Genomic DNA, 15,959 nt, shown 5'->3' with positions numbered 1-15,959 from the left:
CTGTGTACCATTTAGGTTCTTTCTGGGGAAGATACAAAGCCATATGAGGGCAGGCAGCACTTTGTCTACAGGTGAACAAATCACCTGGCCATGAGCTGCTCTTGCTGCCCATTTCCATGTATTTTACTTTAAAAGGAAAATTTCACTGCCTTACTAAGAAGCAAATAACAAAGAAATGAGACTAAGATTTCTTTAATTTAGCTGTATGGGGATATAAAGAAAATGAATTCTTGCACGGATTTAACAAGATGAAAAGTCACTAAAATGCACTTCAGAGTCAGACACCACCAGTTGTGCTGTCCTTATCCCCAGGGCTTAGACAGAGGGACAGGGATAACCCATGCACACTGTGCTAATCCTGAAGGGATCCTGCTCCCAAATTGCTGCTTTGGCCCAAACAAGGCACAGCTGGCAGTGACTGTGCGTACAAAAGTGTCCCTGAGTTCAGCACACAGCACACCCAGCTGTGCTCTGGGTGCAGCAGCCCTTCCTGCCCCATCCCCAGGCACTCCTTGCCTGCAGCCAGCTCTGCTGTGCTAAGAGCCAGCCAGCACTGCCTGGAGAGCCCAGGCCACTGGATTTAACCCCATCCCCAGCAAACAGCTGCAGTGTGCAGCACAAGGGAAACCCCTCGATCCGTACAGGGGCTTCTGGCTGGAAGTTCTCTGCAGGCTGTGCTCAGCTTGCCAGGTCAGCCCTCCCATCACTCTTTGGTGAAGGTGCCCAGATTGAGGGGCAGACCCTCAGTGAGGAGCCAGAACCAGCCCTCAGCAGTCCTGGAACTGCTCTCCAGAGCTGCATGGTGCCTCTGGCACACATCTGCACGTGCTGTGTCCAACAAGTGCAGCCTGATCTGCAGCCTCTGCACCCCAGGGAAGGAGTTAAACCTGTACCCTCTGCAGTCAAACCTCTCCAGTCTGCCATCCCTAATTCAGCAATGGCCAATGGGACACAAAGCACAAGGTTCCTCCAGGAACTGACCTTCCCCAAGCCTGCAACTCCCCCAGAGCAGCCTTGCAAGTCACCACAAAATATTAATTCTGACACTGGATTTACAGTTCATGCTTCCACCTTGGCTAGCAGTGACAGTGTAAAAATCCCAACATTCAAAGCTACCCACAAGGAAATTCCTCTCCATTTACTCTACCCATCTCTTTGCCACATAACTATAAGGTCTTAGGTTGGAAATGGGTGTATTTTATTGCCGTCTGTCAGAGCTGGGGCACTTATCCTCTGTTCATGGGGCAGTTTTCTTTATCTCTCCCACAGCCAATCCTCCCTCCAGCAGATCTCTGCTGTCCATGGCCAGGGAGTGTCCCTGCAGGGCTGATCAAATTCCATCATCCCATGGGGAGATGCTCCGCCCAGGGCAGTCTCTTTGGAGTCAACATGTGGATCTTCACTGCCTTGAAGATAAAGACCTCTCCCCCAGTCCCTTTCTGACTGCAGCATGTATGCTGGCTGCTCCTTGGAATCCAGGTAATTGAGCAGCATTCCCTATTCCCTATCCCTAACTGGGGCACTGGGAAAATCACTTCTGATTGCCAGGGTTTATTGCTGCCTAGACTTTATTAAGACCACTGCAAAGAAAGATTGCCTTATTCTTGGAATACATAGAATTTGTTCCTTATTAGCCAACTTGGAGATTGGTGAGGAATGAGAGCAGTGTTTTTTCTGTGTGAGGAGCTGGAACAAAGAACTCTGCAATGCACCTGATGATGTTACAGCAGGGTCCTCTCCTGCTCCTGGGCAACAGGAAACATGATCAGAATTCCCCTCCTCTCACTAGTGTTGCTACACCTGAGCACAAATACACCTGGAGACTCAGAACCTGCCTGGCCATGGGGCTGTGCCTGGGGACATGGATTTGCTGAGGATCTGATGAGCCTGCAGGGTGTGGGGGTGTGTGAAGCACTCCCTGGCAACACCACTGAGAAAGCCAAGAAATGACTGACCTTTTCCAGCTCACAGAGATGAGAGGGAAGGACCAGGACGTGCTGTGACCTCTCAGCAGTGCCACAGCTCAGTGCTCTCACCCAAGGCTGCTGGATTTCTCACCATTCCACCTGTACTCAGCTTTTGGCTTCCTCCTAAAAGACACAATGGAACAGAGAACCTGCTTTGTTTCCTTAAAATTATTTTTCTGCAGTAAGGTGTATTTTTTTTTCCTTCCCCTTTTCTGGGGGAAGTTTCCACCACACATAGGTCTCCTTCCTCTGCTGGAAGAGCTGGTCTCCACTCTTGGATTCTTATTCTCCAACCTTTTCCCTCCATCTAGGTGTTTATTTACTACAATAAATACGCAGTAGATACTTCCAGACATCAAAGTATTTCCCTTAGCCTTTAGACTGTTCTTTTGATATTCTCTCCTTTGCTTGGTTGAGTGTTTTTTGGGGATTTTTTAATAAATAAAATGAAAACTTGGCACCAGAACTGGATACATTCAATTTCATCAACCCTGCATCACGAAAACACGTTTATGTGCATGTGTATTTCTGTATATCCACCCTTAGAAAAGGCAAAAAGTATTTGCCTTTTATACCATCAAGCTCCACAGGCAACCTTCCACCCAACCCACTGAGAATTCGTTATGAGCTGCTTCGTCCACAACAATCCCCAAAACTCCTTGTTGGCTCAGGAATTCAGCCTCTGTTTCCTTGAAGTTTTTGTGTTTCATATTCCTAAATGTGCACAATTACCAAAAGCTTTCTGTGGTTCCCCTGCAGAAAGAGGCCTCAGGATTTGGTGTGTGATTCACTGCTGCTCAGCAGCTGCCCCCACAATTGCTTCCAGACCTCCAGGAAAGCACCAAATAGCACAGGGGAAAAGAATCTCAAACACATTTTTGGTAGGGATTCCCACTAATTATTACTACTAAAACTTTGCTAACTGTGTTTTAATTCTTTTAACACTTGCCCCAGCAATACAGTAACATTATTTAATAGTAATATATTATTATTTTATATATAGCATTTTTATATATTACAGTAACATATATCAAGGTACAAGCAACAAGGATTTTGTGAGCTGTTTATGTCTACACTCAGTGTTGCTCTTATCCCAAACCTATAATTCCTCAAAGTTACACTGCATTGACAAGCATGATGTCCCATAAAAAAACCCTCAAGAGTAATTTTAGCTCTCAAGGCACCCCTGATCTCCCAGGAGCTTCCCTCTGGTTTCAAATTCATGTTTGGACAAGGAGCTCATACATATTTATTCAGAGGGGTTTTCAGCACTAGTGGTACTTTCCCTACAGTGGGAACACTAGAACAGATTTGTCCAGGGTAATGTGATGGATTTTTTGGATCGTCAGGTCCCTGCAGTGAGGGAATGATGCATGGAGGATTCAGGTAAAAGGCAGTGATTTTGGGACATCCATTCACTCCCCATCTACTGTTCACCCCTTTAACAGCTTCCCATAACTGACTGTCCCAAATTCTCTCCTGCGGTTTTAGGAGTCCTTTAAAAAGACCATTAGTCCTTTCCATGATTTTGTTAGCTTGCGGGTAGTAAGGTGTGTGGAAAGTCCACTTAATTCCTTCACCTTTTGCCCAATCCTGTACAACTCCAGCAGTGAAGTGTGACCTGTTGTCAGATTGAATTTCCTACAGCTTTGGGAAAGTTCCAAACCACCCCTGCAAAGCTTTAACTCTATTGTCACCTATAGCTCTTTTAAAAGCCTCAGCTTGAACCAACCCAGATACAATTTCTACTCCTACTAGCAAAAAGTGTTTATCTCCTGACTTCTTAAAGGGGCCGATATAGTCTACCTGCCATGCGTCCCATAAGCCTTTACCCCTTCTTAAATGCAGAGGGTCATCTTCTAAAGGATGTCTCTCTAGTCACCTGTGACATTGCTCACAGGCTGATATGCATGTTTTACACATTTCCCTGGTAACTGGCCAATCCTGGGTGTGAGCTTCTTTGTACAAATCTTTTACACCTGTGTGTTGCCTTTTTACATGCAACCATTCTAATAGTAGATCTCAATCCCCAGTAATTATTTCCTTTTTTAGGGGGCTGAGCCTCGATAGCTCATCAGCTCTGTTATTCCATTCCCCTGTTGGGTTTCCATCTGTTTGGTGAGAAGCCACCCAAGCAATAGCAAAATTGCAATATCTAAGATTTCCTGCTACTTTTCCTTTTGCCACACTGGGATTCTGTTAACTTCCTAGTCATTTTGCTGCCAAAAAGGAAGCCACTCAGTACAATCTTTGTACACTGCATAGGAGTCGGTGTAAATGCAGACAAGAGAAGTGTTTTGTGCTTCACATCTGACGACACTCCAGACTGTGATGAGTTCTCCGACCTGAGCACTTCCCTCACCTTCAGTAATAATCCTTTCACCAGATGAAATGTGTAAGGCAGCTGCTCTATATTTCCAAATCTTCCCTTCCCATTTTGTGGAGGCATCTGTGAACCAGGACCTTGCTGCTAGTTCGGGGGAGAATGGGGGGGGCAACCTTGATTACAGATATAGGTTTATCTTGGCTGCTAGCCAGGCTCTCAGTGTCCTGAATTGCCAAATTCTTGGCAGCATCTTCTGTTGTTAAAAAATTATTGCTGTAATATTCAATTTGGACATACTACTTCCTCACAGAAGCTTTCTGGGCTACCCTGTCACTTGGGGGGGGGGGGTCCCGTTTGTTACAGCTTTAATTACCTTGAAGGGACCTCTTAATACAATAGGTTGTTGTCGCGAGATTTTTTCCACTTCTATGAGAGCTAAGCTAATCACAAACAACCCTTTTTCCCAGGTGGTGTACCCTCTCTCAGCATCCTTGAAACCACGGGAATAAAAACTGACAGGCCTTGTTGTACCCTTGGGACCCTGCTGCCAGATGTGTACTGATAGCCCTGAGGAGGCAAACCCCCATTCCACCTGGAATGGGATCTGTGGGATGGATAGGGCCTAGTGCTTGGCAAGCTGTTGCCTCAAAAATCAGTAATTGTAATGCTTCTTCCTGAGAAGGGGTCCCATCTTACCCCTTTCCTCAGCAAGTCATAAAGGAGCCTGGCAATTATTGAGAAGTCTGGGATGTGTTTTCTCCCGAACACTAACAGTCGCAGAGCTTGCTGGAGATATTTCCTGGATTTAGGCATTTTAATCTGATCTAAAGAAGTTAAGGTATCGGGGGAATACATGTCATGCCACCTTTCCACCAAATACCCAAAAAACCTCACTTCCTGAGGTTTTTAAATTTTCTCTGGGGAATTTGCAAATCGAGGCTTTCTAAGTGAGAGATTATTTTCTGCTGGTGTTCCTCCACTGCCTGTATTTCCTCACCTCCTACCAGAATGTCATTGATGTATTGATAAACAGCTACATTGTCAGGTTTGGGTATTTTTTCTAATTCCTGTGCTAAAGCATGGTGGGCTAAAGTGGGGGAGTGTTTGTAGCCTTGGGGAAGCCTGGTAAATGTATATTCTTGTCCCTCCCATGTAAAGGCAAAGCAGTCCATATCTTCTGGCTGTATAGGTATCATAAAGAACATGTCTTTCACATCTATAGTTGCCATGATTGAGTGAGCTTTTTCTTGGATTGATGTTATTAATTCAGCTAAATTTGGGACTGCTGTGAGAGGGTCTATGTTGACAAAAATCCACCATTAATCTCCACTTTCTATTGGCTTTTCTAACAGGCCAGACAGGCGAGTTGTAGGGAGAATGTGTGACTTATTATGCCCTGGCTCTTCAAGTCTTGTATAACCGGTTTGATACCTTCCCTGGCACCAGAAGGTAAAGAGTACTGTTTTACATTGGTTGTTTTGCTAAAGGGCAGTGGGGGTGCAGTTTGAAGTAGCCTAATGTTAAGTGGCGGTGTGCCAAAAGACCACAGGTAACTGTTAGAGTCCTCCCACTGTCTTCCAGCTAGGACATTCATCCCTAATAGTTTATTTGGAATGTCCCCGATTACCATTTTGACAATTAGGTGGTTTTCATCTCCAGGGAGTGTGAGTTTGACTAAGGCAACATTCATAGATTCTGCAGTTCCTAGAGTGTTAAGAACACGGCATTGTCTTTTAGTTGGAATAACTCCACACTTCTGGAGTTAGTGCAGAGATTTGAGCTCTGGTATCGACTAAAAAGGTTACAAGAACCTTCTTAGGGCCTGTGATAGCTGTAATTAATATATCTCCAGATTCATTTTTAGTGAGCATTCTTAAGTAAATCCAAGCTCCGTCCCTTCACCCACATTTTAGGGACTGAGATATTAGTTTCCCAAAACCCCTTTTGGTTTTAGTTCACTGCTTGTGTTCTGTGGGGGGGAGTGTGAGAGTGTTGTGTTACTTATGTTTGAGAGAGGAGTTGGGACAGGGTTAATTTTGGCTCACTGCCAGTGTTTTGTGGGAGTGACGGGGTGAATGTTCCACTGGCCAGATTGTGAGAGAGAAGCTGGGATAGAGTTAATTTTGGCTCGTTGCCTATGTTGTGTGGGAGTGGCTGCGAGGGAAGTAGTGTGTTAGAGGAAGGTGTGTGTGGTAGTTCTTGTGAAGGGAGGGGGGCACTGGGCTGGGCCGATGTGTTTGGCTTTCTATAGTGCCAGTTAGTTATTATTTTCTGCAATTTATCCGGGGCAAATCATCCATTACATCTTTGGGGACTCCCTTTTTAATCCCTAACAGCCACGAACGGTTGCGATTAGAATTTGTTTTTCTTTCTCTACATTTTCAGTGTGAGGAGTCCCAATAAACCGAATAAACTGAACACCTTTTAATTTTTCTACCTTTTCCTCTGGGGTTTTTATATGTCCATATTGCTTACAATAATTAATCAGATCTACTGCGACCTCTCCCCAAGTCCAATTTTTACGGCTACTGACAGGTGAATCAGATTGAGAAGTTGAGGCTTGTGAAAGGGAAGAGTATGGGGTGAAGCCAGGATCAGTAGATCCAGTTTGGTTAGTGGAGTTATTAAGGAATCTATCTAATCTTTCTAAAGGGCTTAAAGCCATTATGGTTTTCTGTAAAGTGATTGCTGTTAATTTAAGTATTTCTGGGAGTCCACGAATTAAGGGAGTCATGTGCTTGAGTTTCACGGGTAATTGCACTGAGGACTCAAAGCCAGGAATTAATTTCTTTTCATGAATCATTTGCAAGCAGGCAGCTTTGTGAACGCTTTCCAAAAGTTGATCAGTGTTGCCGAAAACTGCCACGGGGTCACCCCTTTCTAAAGGATTAATTCCTCAGGCCCAAGAAGCTGCACGCTCTGTCAGGGACCATGCATCACATTTATCTCCTGCTGTTAAGAAAACTCCATGTCCCCAGTACCCACTGTCTTCTTGTTCAGTTAATTTAATTTTATCCCCACCAGTGAGAGACACTCGGAAGATATATTCTGTCTCCAATTCTTGTGGGAGGTGCCCAAATTCCTTTTTCAGTTTACCTAATTCGGTAGCACTGAATGGTATTTGTTTAGTTGTGATATGTAGTTCAAGATCCTCCTCATTAATATAATTGTATTCTGTTTTGACTAAAGGTCTTAAGCGAGGACAGCAGTATTCTCCACAATTTTTCACTGCTTCAAGTTCCTTATGGGGATAGGTTTGTTTAATGTGAGGAGTTTCTTTTTCTTCTGCCTCTGTTTTTGCCTCTGTAGAGGAATCTGCACTATGTGTGTTTTTAACATGTTCCTCTCTAAGAGCGGCTCGTAACTTACAGATCTCATTTCTTTCTTAATTTAATTGTTTTTGCAAAATTTCAACTAGATTTTGAAGGGAGTCTATGATTGTTATTTCCTCACTTCTTTGCTTAAAGTGAGTTTCTATGGCTGCTGTGAGGCAGGCTCCCAAGACTGAGCATAAGATGGTTTTGTTTTTGCCTAACTTAAGTCCTGTTTCATGTTGCAGAGAGCATATTCTATCAATACCATTTTCTAAATTAAACCAGTTGTTCTCTGCCCAGACCTCTCCGCCGGGTGAAGGTTTTGCATTGTGTTTGGTGAGTAGTGCATAAAATTCAGCTCTTACCTTGGCACTGAGATTTTCACTCATCTTGTGAAGGGACCAGAAACCACAACAGGGAGGTATTTAAGTTATGCAATCACACTCTGTGTTTTCCCTTCACTTAACCTTTCCCTGAGTGGGTGAAGAGACTAAGATCTGTCTGATTACTCCAGAAGCGTCTCTTCCTTCCCAGACAGTGTACACACACACAAACACACACGCACTAGAATGGTTCTTTGTGAGGGGACCAAAACTATGGCAGGGAAGTACAAGCTATGTTACACAACCACACTGCCTTTACTGTGTTTTCTCCTCACTTCCCTGGGTGGGTGAAGGAACTAATCTGCCTGGGAGGTTCTGCTTAGCTCCTTCAAGTTGTCCCTTCCTTCCCAAACAGTCCAGATACACACAAACAACAGAAACAGTTTTTCCCTCTTTTGCACCGAGCGATCTTTTGTGAAATTCTAAAGACAGAACCCTCAAAAGAGTATGGAGAATGCTTTTCACTTAGGTGTGTGCAGTGTGCAGGAAATTCTAATCATACCCCTTGCTTTCTAGGTCTGTTCAACCCCTTTTGGGAAAATTCATGGTCTAGGTGCAGCTGGCATGGAACGTCCTTCCACCTGGTACAGACTACACACAACCTGCAGACTCCTCCATCTTCAGAATCCTGTCCATGATGCCAATTTGATGTCACAAGCCATCCTTACAAATGGGTTTCGTGATGGTTTGTTGATCTCAGGGTGCAAAAAACCCACATGACAAGGGAGTTTGCAGTGATAATCAAGAACAAATGTACCTTTATTGAATGACCACAGCAAAATGCATTAGGGAGAGGGGAGTGAGGAAAAAGGGAAAGAATAAGGAAAAAGAGAGGGGAGAGAAAGGAAGGCATATAGCTACCAAACATGGAATGACATAGTCCTTCAAAGTCCAGTCGATGAAGCTTGTTGTATTCACATCAGGGGAGATCTCAAAATCTCTAGCTAACTCAGGAGTTTTTCTTATGATAACTCTATTGAAAATTGCAAAGGAGGGGGAAACAGATACAATAGTCCATGTTCTCAGCAATGGGCGAGAACCATTGTCTTCTTGGTCCAGTGGTCAGCAAACATCTCGCTTTGGTCAGCTTGCCTCCCCCACACACCTCCCCCCCTGTGTTAAGGGTTTCAGTCTCAGTCCTTGAGAGGAAGGGGGAGCTGTTCCATATGGGGGTCTCATGTCCCAGTCCTTGAGGGAGAGGCTTCTGCCATCTCAGTCCATCTGTCACGGTGGTTGTACAGTAGATGAAGGGTCTTCCGTGGGGACCACCAAAAAGGTCATTCCAGAGAAAAGTTCAGCCAAGTCAGGAGGTGGGGAAATTCCAGAACCAGTGTTACAAAGCGATGCAGGCGAAGAAGGGCACAGCACCCCTTTTCCTTTCACTGGATTCCCCTTTCCTGGGATCAAGGACTCCCTGGAACTCCCCTCTATCCCTCCATATCCCTGCCCCCCCATTTCTGTGATCCTGAGACCCCCCTGCACCCCCATTCCAGAGAACCCACATGCCCTTTGTCACGATCCGTCCTAGAGGACAAGATTCGTGGAGGTTCTTTTCATTGATCTCAGGGTGCAAAAACTGACACAACAAGGGGATTTGCAGTAAAATCAAAGCAAAAGTACGTTTTATTGAATAACTACAACAAAAATGCCTTAAGGAGAAGGGAAATGAAGAGAAGAGAAAGAATAAGGACCTCCTCACACTGAGGAGCCCTGGCCCCCCCCTTTCCTGGGTACAGGATTCCCTGGACACCCCATCCCAGTTCTCCCAGTCCTTGCATCCCCTGTCCTTGACTCTGAGCCCCTGAACCTCCTTCCCAGCTCTGCCAGCTCTCCATGTTCTCCTTTTCCTTGGACTGTGGACCCCCCTGGATCCCCAAACTCTCACTTTCAGCCTCCCACCTCCCCCAAATCTCCTTGTCCTCCCCTTGCCACAGTTCTCCAGGACATTGGGATAGCCAGAGCTGGGATACTGGGATAGCCAGAGCTGGGATATTGGGATAGCCAGCCCCGGCTCAAGGACAGGAACCGGCCCGTGGCCAACAGTGCCCTGGAGACAGGGCTGGTACAGCCAGAGTGGGGGGAGTCAGGGGAGCTGGGGGCTGGGCTGGGATCTGTGGGAATGGAGGACTGAGGAGCTGGGATGGGATCTCTGGGGATGGGGGGGGAATCTGTGGGGCTGGAATGGGAATCCAGGGAACTCCAAGGGGCTCTGTGGGACTGGGACACAACTCCATGGGTTTGTTCTCTCCTCGTTCCCAGGTCTCCACACGCTGCAGATAGTTTCCAGCTGTGACCTCCTGTCCAATGGAGCGTCCATGGATCCCACTGGTAAGGCTACGAGGGCTGGGATTTCATCTCCTTCTAGCTGGGAGCCGGGAGCTTTGTAGGGTCCTGCGGTGCCACCTGGATCACCCAGAGGTGCTGGGAATCCAAAGGGATCATGGTGGAGCAGATGAAGCATTACCTGGCACACACCTGTGTGGAAGGGCCCCCAAAATACATCAGATATGGTTGGGAGGCTCTGGAGCACAAAGGTGGGTGTCGGAGTGGAAGGGCAATTCCTATGGGAATGGGGGACTTAGAAATGCAAGAATTGCCATGGAATTTCCATGGCCAGATCTCACTCTCATCCCAGTCAGGTGAGAATTCCATGGATGGATCTTCCCCCTAACCCAGTGCCATGGGAATTCCATGGGGAAATTATTTCAATTGATGACCAATCCAATGACAGCAGTGCAATGAGAAGTAATCCCTGCTGGGATTCCATGGGACACACACACCTGTGTGGAAGGGCCCTCAAAATACATCAGATATGGTTGGGAGGCTCTGGAGCACAAAGGTGGGTGTCGGAGTGGAAGGGCAATTCCTATGGGAATGGGGGACTTAGAAATGCAAGAATTGCCATGGAATTTCCATGGCCAGATCTCACTCTCATCCCAGTCAGGTGAGAATTCCATGGATGGATCTTCCCCCTAACCCAGTGCCATGGGAATTCCATGGGGAAATTATTTCAATTGATGACCAATCCAATGACAGCAGTGCAATGAGAAGTAATCCCTGCTGGGATTCCATGGGACATCAATCCCAATCCTGTGCCCAGGCCAGCTCTGCTGTGCCCATGGCAGGGCCAGAGGAATGCCCTGTCCTTGTCCTGAGGCCAGCATGAGCCTTTCCTTGGCAGTTCTGTGCCCTACCTGAGGCAGGAGGACACTGCCAGAGTGTCTTTGGTGGCCCCGGGCACCCGGCCGGGCTGCAGCCGCTGCAGGGGCTCCTGGGGAATGTTCCAGAGCAAAGCTTAAAGCAAACAACAGTTTCTGGAAGGGATTCTGCCCTTTGGCCTGTGCTGGGAGTCCAAGGGCAACAGCCCAAAGTGCTGGAGCTCAGTGTCCCTCAGCCAGGCCGTGTTCCCTCGGCTGTGCCCTGTCCCTCAGCTGCGCCCTGTCCCTTGGCTCTGTGGGGCCAGGGGTGGCAACAGTATTCAGGGCAGCCCTGGGGAAGAACAACTCTGAGCCCCAGCTGAGCCAGTTCCCCCCAGGTCGCTCCCAGCATGGGCCCTGTGGCTCCCAGTCATCCCCAGTATGATCCTATCCCATAGGAGGCATAGTATGACTGGGATCATACTATGCCTCCTATGCCTCCATACTATGCCACTGTGTTCTTCCCAGTATGATTCCAGTATGCACCCAGTCACTCTCAGTATGGTGCCAGTTGCTCCCAGTCACCCAGTATGGTTCCAGTCACTCCCAGTATGATCCCAGTCACTCCTGGTCTCTCCCAGTATATCCCAGTTGCCACCAGTGTGCCTCCACTCACATCCTGTGGCTACCAACATGATGCCAGTTGCTCATAGCCATTCCCAGCCAACTCCAGCATGATTCCAGTCATTTCCTCTATATCCCAGTTGCCCTGACATGGTCCCAGTTGCCCTCAGCCTGCTCCTAGTCACTTCCAGTATGGTCCCAGAATGATTCCAGTCATCTTCAGTCAGTGTGGTGCCAGTTGCTCCCAGCACGGTCCCATTTCCTCTCAGTGTGATCCCACTTGCCTCAAGCACAGACCCAGTCACTCCCAGTATGATCCTACTCTGATGCCATGATGATCCCAGTTGCTCCCAGTCTGATCCCAGTTGCTCCCAGCATAGACCCAATCACTCCCAGTATGATCCCAGTATGAATCACTATGATCCCAGTCTTCCCCAGCATGGTCCCAGTCAATCCCAGTTGCCGCCAGTGTAGACTCAGTCACTCTCAGTCACTCTCAGTGCGTTCCCAGTCACCCCCAGTATGGTTACAGACATACCCAGTATATCCCAGTTGCCCTCAGCATACTCACAGTCATTTCCAGTCACATCCACTTGGCCCAGTAGGATCCCAGTTTCCACCAGTATGATCCCAGTCACTCCCAGTCAATCCCAGGGGTTGTGTTTTGTTGGAGGAATGGAGAAAAATGTTTTGGTAATGTTAACAGTGGTGTATTATTTTGTTATTTTGGATTTCAGTTTGTATTGGAGTATCAACATGTTTGTCACAGTAGTGTTTAAAGCTGGAGTCATTTTATTTAAGGTATCCTAGTTTATAGTCAATTTTTTTTTTTTTTTTTACAGGTTGGCATACATGTTAAATGGGATTGTTGAAGGGGGAGTGGGTTTTGTTGATTATTCTTTGGTTTTTTAGTTTACGGATAATTTTCTGGATGTCAGTTATAGTATTTTGAGTTGTTTGGTGTTGTTGGCAGTGTATTGTTGACTTGGTAATTGGTATTTGTTGTTTTGGAGGTTTTTTGGAAGTTTTATTGCAGATGGATTTTTTTGATAGATTAGGCAAGGTGTTTAATGGTGTAAAGTTTTAAAAGTACCTATTTTAAATGTTTATTTGAGAGTTTCATGGGGTTTTGAAATATTTATTTTGGAGGAAGTTTATGTTTAGAACATATGGGGGGTTTGGGCTACGTATAATGGGATTTTAAAATTTTATTTTTAGTTAAGTTTATTTGAGTTTTTAATAGGATTAAACTTTGTGATTTTTGTTATGTTAGTTTTAGAAAGAGGTTTTGTTTTTGTATGTTGTGACGAGATTAGTGTGTACTGCGCACTAGTGTTGACAGAGGTTTTCTATTTTTGTGGTTTTGATGTGTTAGGTTAATTAATTTATACAGTTTAAAAGATGTGGGTTTTTTTTTAATTTTCATTTGGTTAGAGGCAGGGGGGTTTTAGTTTTAGTTGTGGTTTTGGGGGGGCATTATTTTAGAGGATTTTTTGAAGGGGATTGGACGTTATTCTTTCCCTCCGTTCTCTGCCTGTCCGCAACACGTGTGACAGCCCCAGGCTGAGCTCGGTGGCAGTGCTGCCGCCTTGTGGACACAGAGCGGTACTGCCGCCCCCTGAGCCAGCGCCCTGCCGCTGGCTGATGGTGGGGGGGACGACGGCGGCCGGAAGGGCGAGGGGCGGGAGCGAGCAGCGAGCGGGGCGGTGTCTGTAAATAGAGGGGAGGGCTGAAGGGGAGCTAGGAGTGCAAAGCGACGCGGGCGGGCTTGAGCAGTGGGTCAGGGCGCTGCAAGGAGCGGGCGCCGTGAGGGGCGGTGATTGGGAAGAATAGCAGCAGTGGGGGCAGCCCGGCGCGGCCGGTTTCGGCAGGCGGCGAAGGCGCTGACGCCGAGCAGCAGAGCCCGGGGGCAGCAGGTGGGCGGGCGATGTCGGCACGGAGCTGATCCCGTGCGTGCCCCTCTCTAGAAAGGAGAAAACTGCTTTGACAAAAACAATTTTCTTATGGCTCTAAGGAAAGAAAACCCGTTAGTGTGTAAGCTGAAAGTGCAGTTTATATGCTGACATAGGTCACTTGCCAGAACAATCCAGAAACTTTGGCTTCATGACACTAAGTCTGTTGTAGTTACTTGACATATTTTGGCCAAACTCACTTTAAAATGGAGTGTAATTAGAGCCTTGGACAGGGAACCAGATATTGTTACCAACTGCTTGAAAGGATGTTTTCCCATCTGTTTTCACTAAAATTTGAATACAGTTATGCATCATAAGAAGTACATAGAGTGTACCTGTAAATTTTTAGTATGTTAAGGAGAGTAACATAATTAGCCCTTTTGAATGACTGAAAGTGAGAGAGCTACCATAGCTACTGTCACTTGTATTTTTTTTAAATTTTAGCGCTTGCAACTGGGAGAACTGATCCTGGGGTTTCTAGGTGGGTCCAGTATTCAGAATTGTTTCTTGATAAATGAAGAAAATGCTACAGAGCTACAGGTTGTTTTGACATTTTTCATTTTTAGCTTTTGTCAGATGTTTGCCATTCTTGCCAGTCTTATTACCTACCTTCCCTTGGGAGCTCTGAGGTGTTTAGAAAGAAAATAACAAATTATGCAGTTTCTGTGTCAATTATTTTTATAGAGAATGTTAAAAGTTTACAAACTGAGTGACATTTTTGGTTTTCCAGGGTCAATATGATGATTATTCTCATTATATTACACAGTCAGTGCTATCACATCACATATAACAATGAGATTAATTTGTATATGGATGAAATATTTGCTAATCTAAGTTTGTATTTGACCCAGGACTATTGTGGACAAAAAAAATCCCATAATAAAAATTTTGTAGCCACTGTCTTTTATGTGTAGCACAGGATTAATTGTACAGTTCAATGAAAAATACTGAAAAATAATTGAAAAGATTATCTTAAGAAATAGATAATCAGGATAATGTACCTTGAAGCTAAATTTACAGTGTAAAACCAATAGTGTACATTGATAGCTTTGAGAGTAATGCATGTACTAGAGAAAATTATATTGCAATATGCCTTGATTACCATCTGCTTGATTTTAATTAATTTCCTTAACTGGAGAATGATGCATTTTCTAATTACACATGAAAACACCACTAGCTATTGCAGTCTTTCTCTACTGCACCAATTCTCCTGGTAGACCCACTGCCTGTCTGATTTATAAAGCCTCATCTCAATGAACATGGGCTGTTTGGCAGACCCATGACAATTACTCAAATTAATTACATATGAAGCAACATTCCAAACTTGTAATTTAGATGCAATAAAATTCTAACTGTGAATAACTCAGCTCACATGGATATAAGGACGAAACCTCCACCAGAAATGTAATTAAAAAACAGTCCAGTTGAAGCTAGAATCAAATTTAAAGTGAAATGTACCATCTGAGTAAATGCTTTGGAGATAATGGCTTTGAACACAGGAATGGGAATTAATCTTTTTACTTGAGACCAAAAAGGTAGTATAATATAAAAATAACTTATCAGGTAAATTATAAAGTATTTAAGCCACAAAATCAAAACATCAATCCCAGAGGATAAATTTATTCTATTTGTAGCTCTATTGACAGTTAACTTAGTTACAGACAAAATAAAATTGTCTCGGTGATTTGAACTAGAATTTCTTTACATTAAATATTCTTCTTCTCTGCAGACTAATGGAATAAATCCATAAAAGTATTTCTGTCTTGTGGCTTAATCTTCTTTTGGATATAGTCCATTGTAGTTCAGCAAGGTACCCTTTCACAGATTCCCATTTCTCTTGCTGAAGCTCAAGAGTGTCCTGAACAAGAGGGGGAAGCGGCTCTTACCTGAATTATCATCTGCCTCATTCTTGCAAGATTGATTCTATGTCAGGTATTTGAGTTGTTTTGAAATAGGATCACATTTGCCTGTATTACGTGTTCCTGCCTTCAAGGGCAAACTGTGAACTTGGGGCAGTGCCTGGGGTGGGAGGAGGAAGCAGGGGTTCAGACAGAGAACTCCAGGGGTTTCCTGTTCACCTCGGAGGAAAGCAGTTTGCAACGCTGCTGCCAGATAGTGACGCTGCAAACGTCTGCTGCCTAGTTATTCATTTGGACACCTCTGCTGATGTACAAAGATGTACTTTGAGATCTAATCTGCTAAGTGACACATTTCTGAAAGTTTGAAATGCACAACCCCCCCCCCCCCCCCCCCCCC

This window comes from Pyrgilauda ruficollis, unplaced genomic scaffold (assembly GCF_017590135.1).
Source record: "Pyrgilauda ruficollis isolate IOZ18807 unplaced genomic scaffold, ASM1759013v1 scaffold79, whole genome shotgun sequence".
Lineage (NCBI taxonomy): Eukaryota > Metazoa > Chordata > Aves > Passeriformes > Passeridae > Pyrgilauda > Pyrgilauda ruficollis.
Note: the sequence above shows the minus strand (reverse complement) of the source record.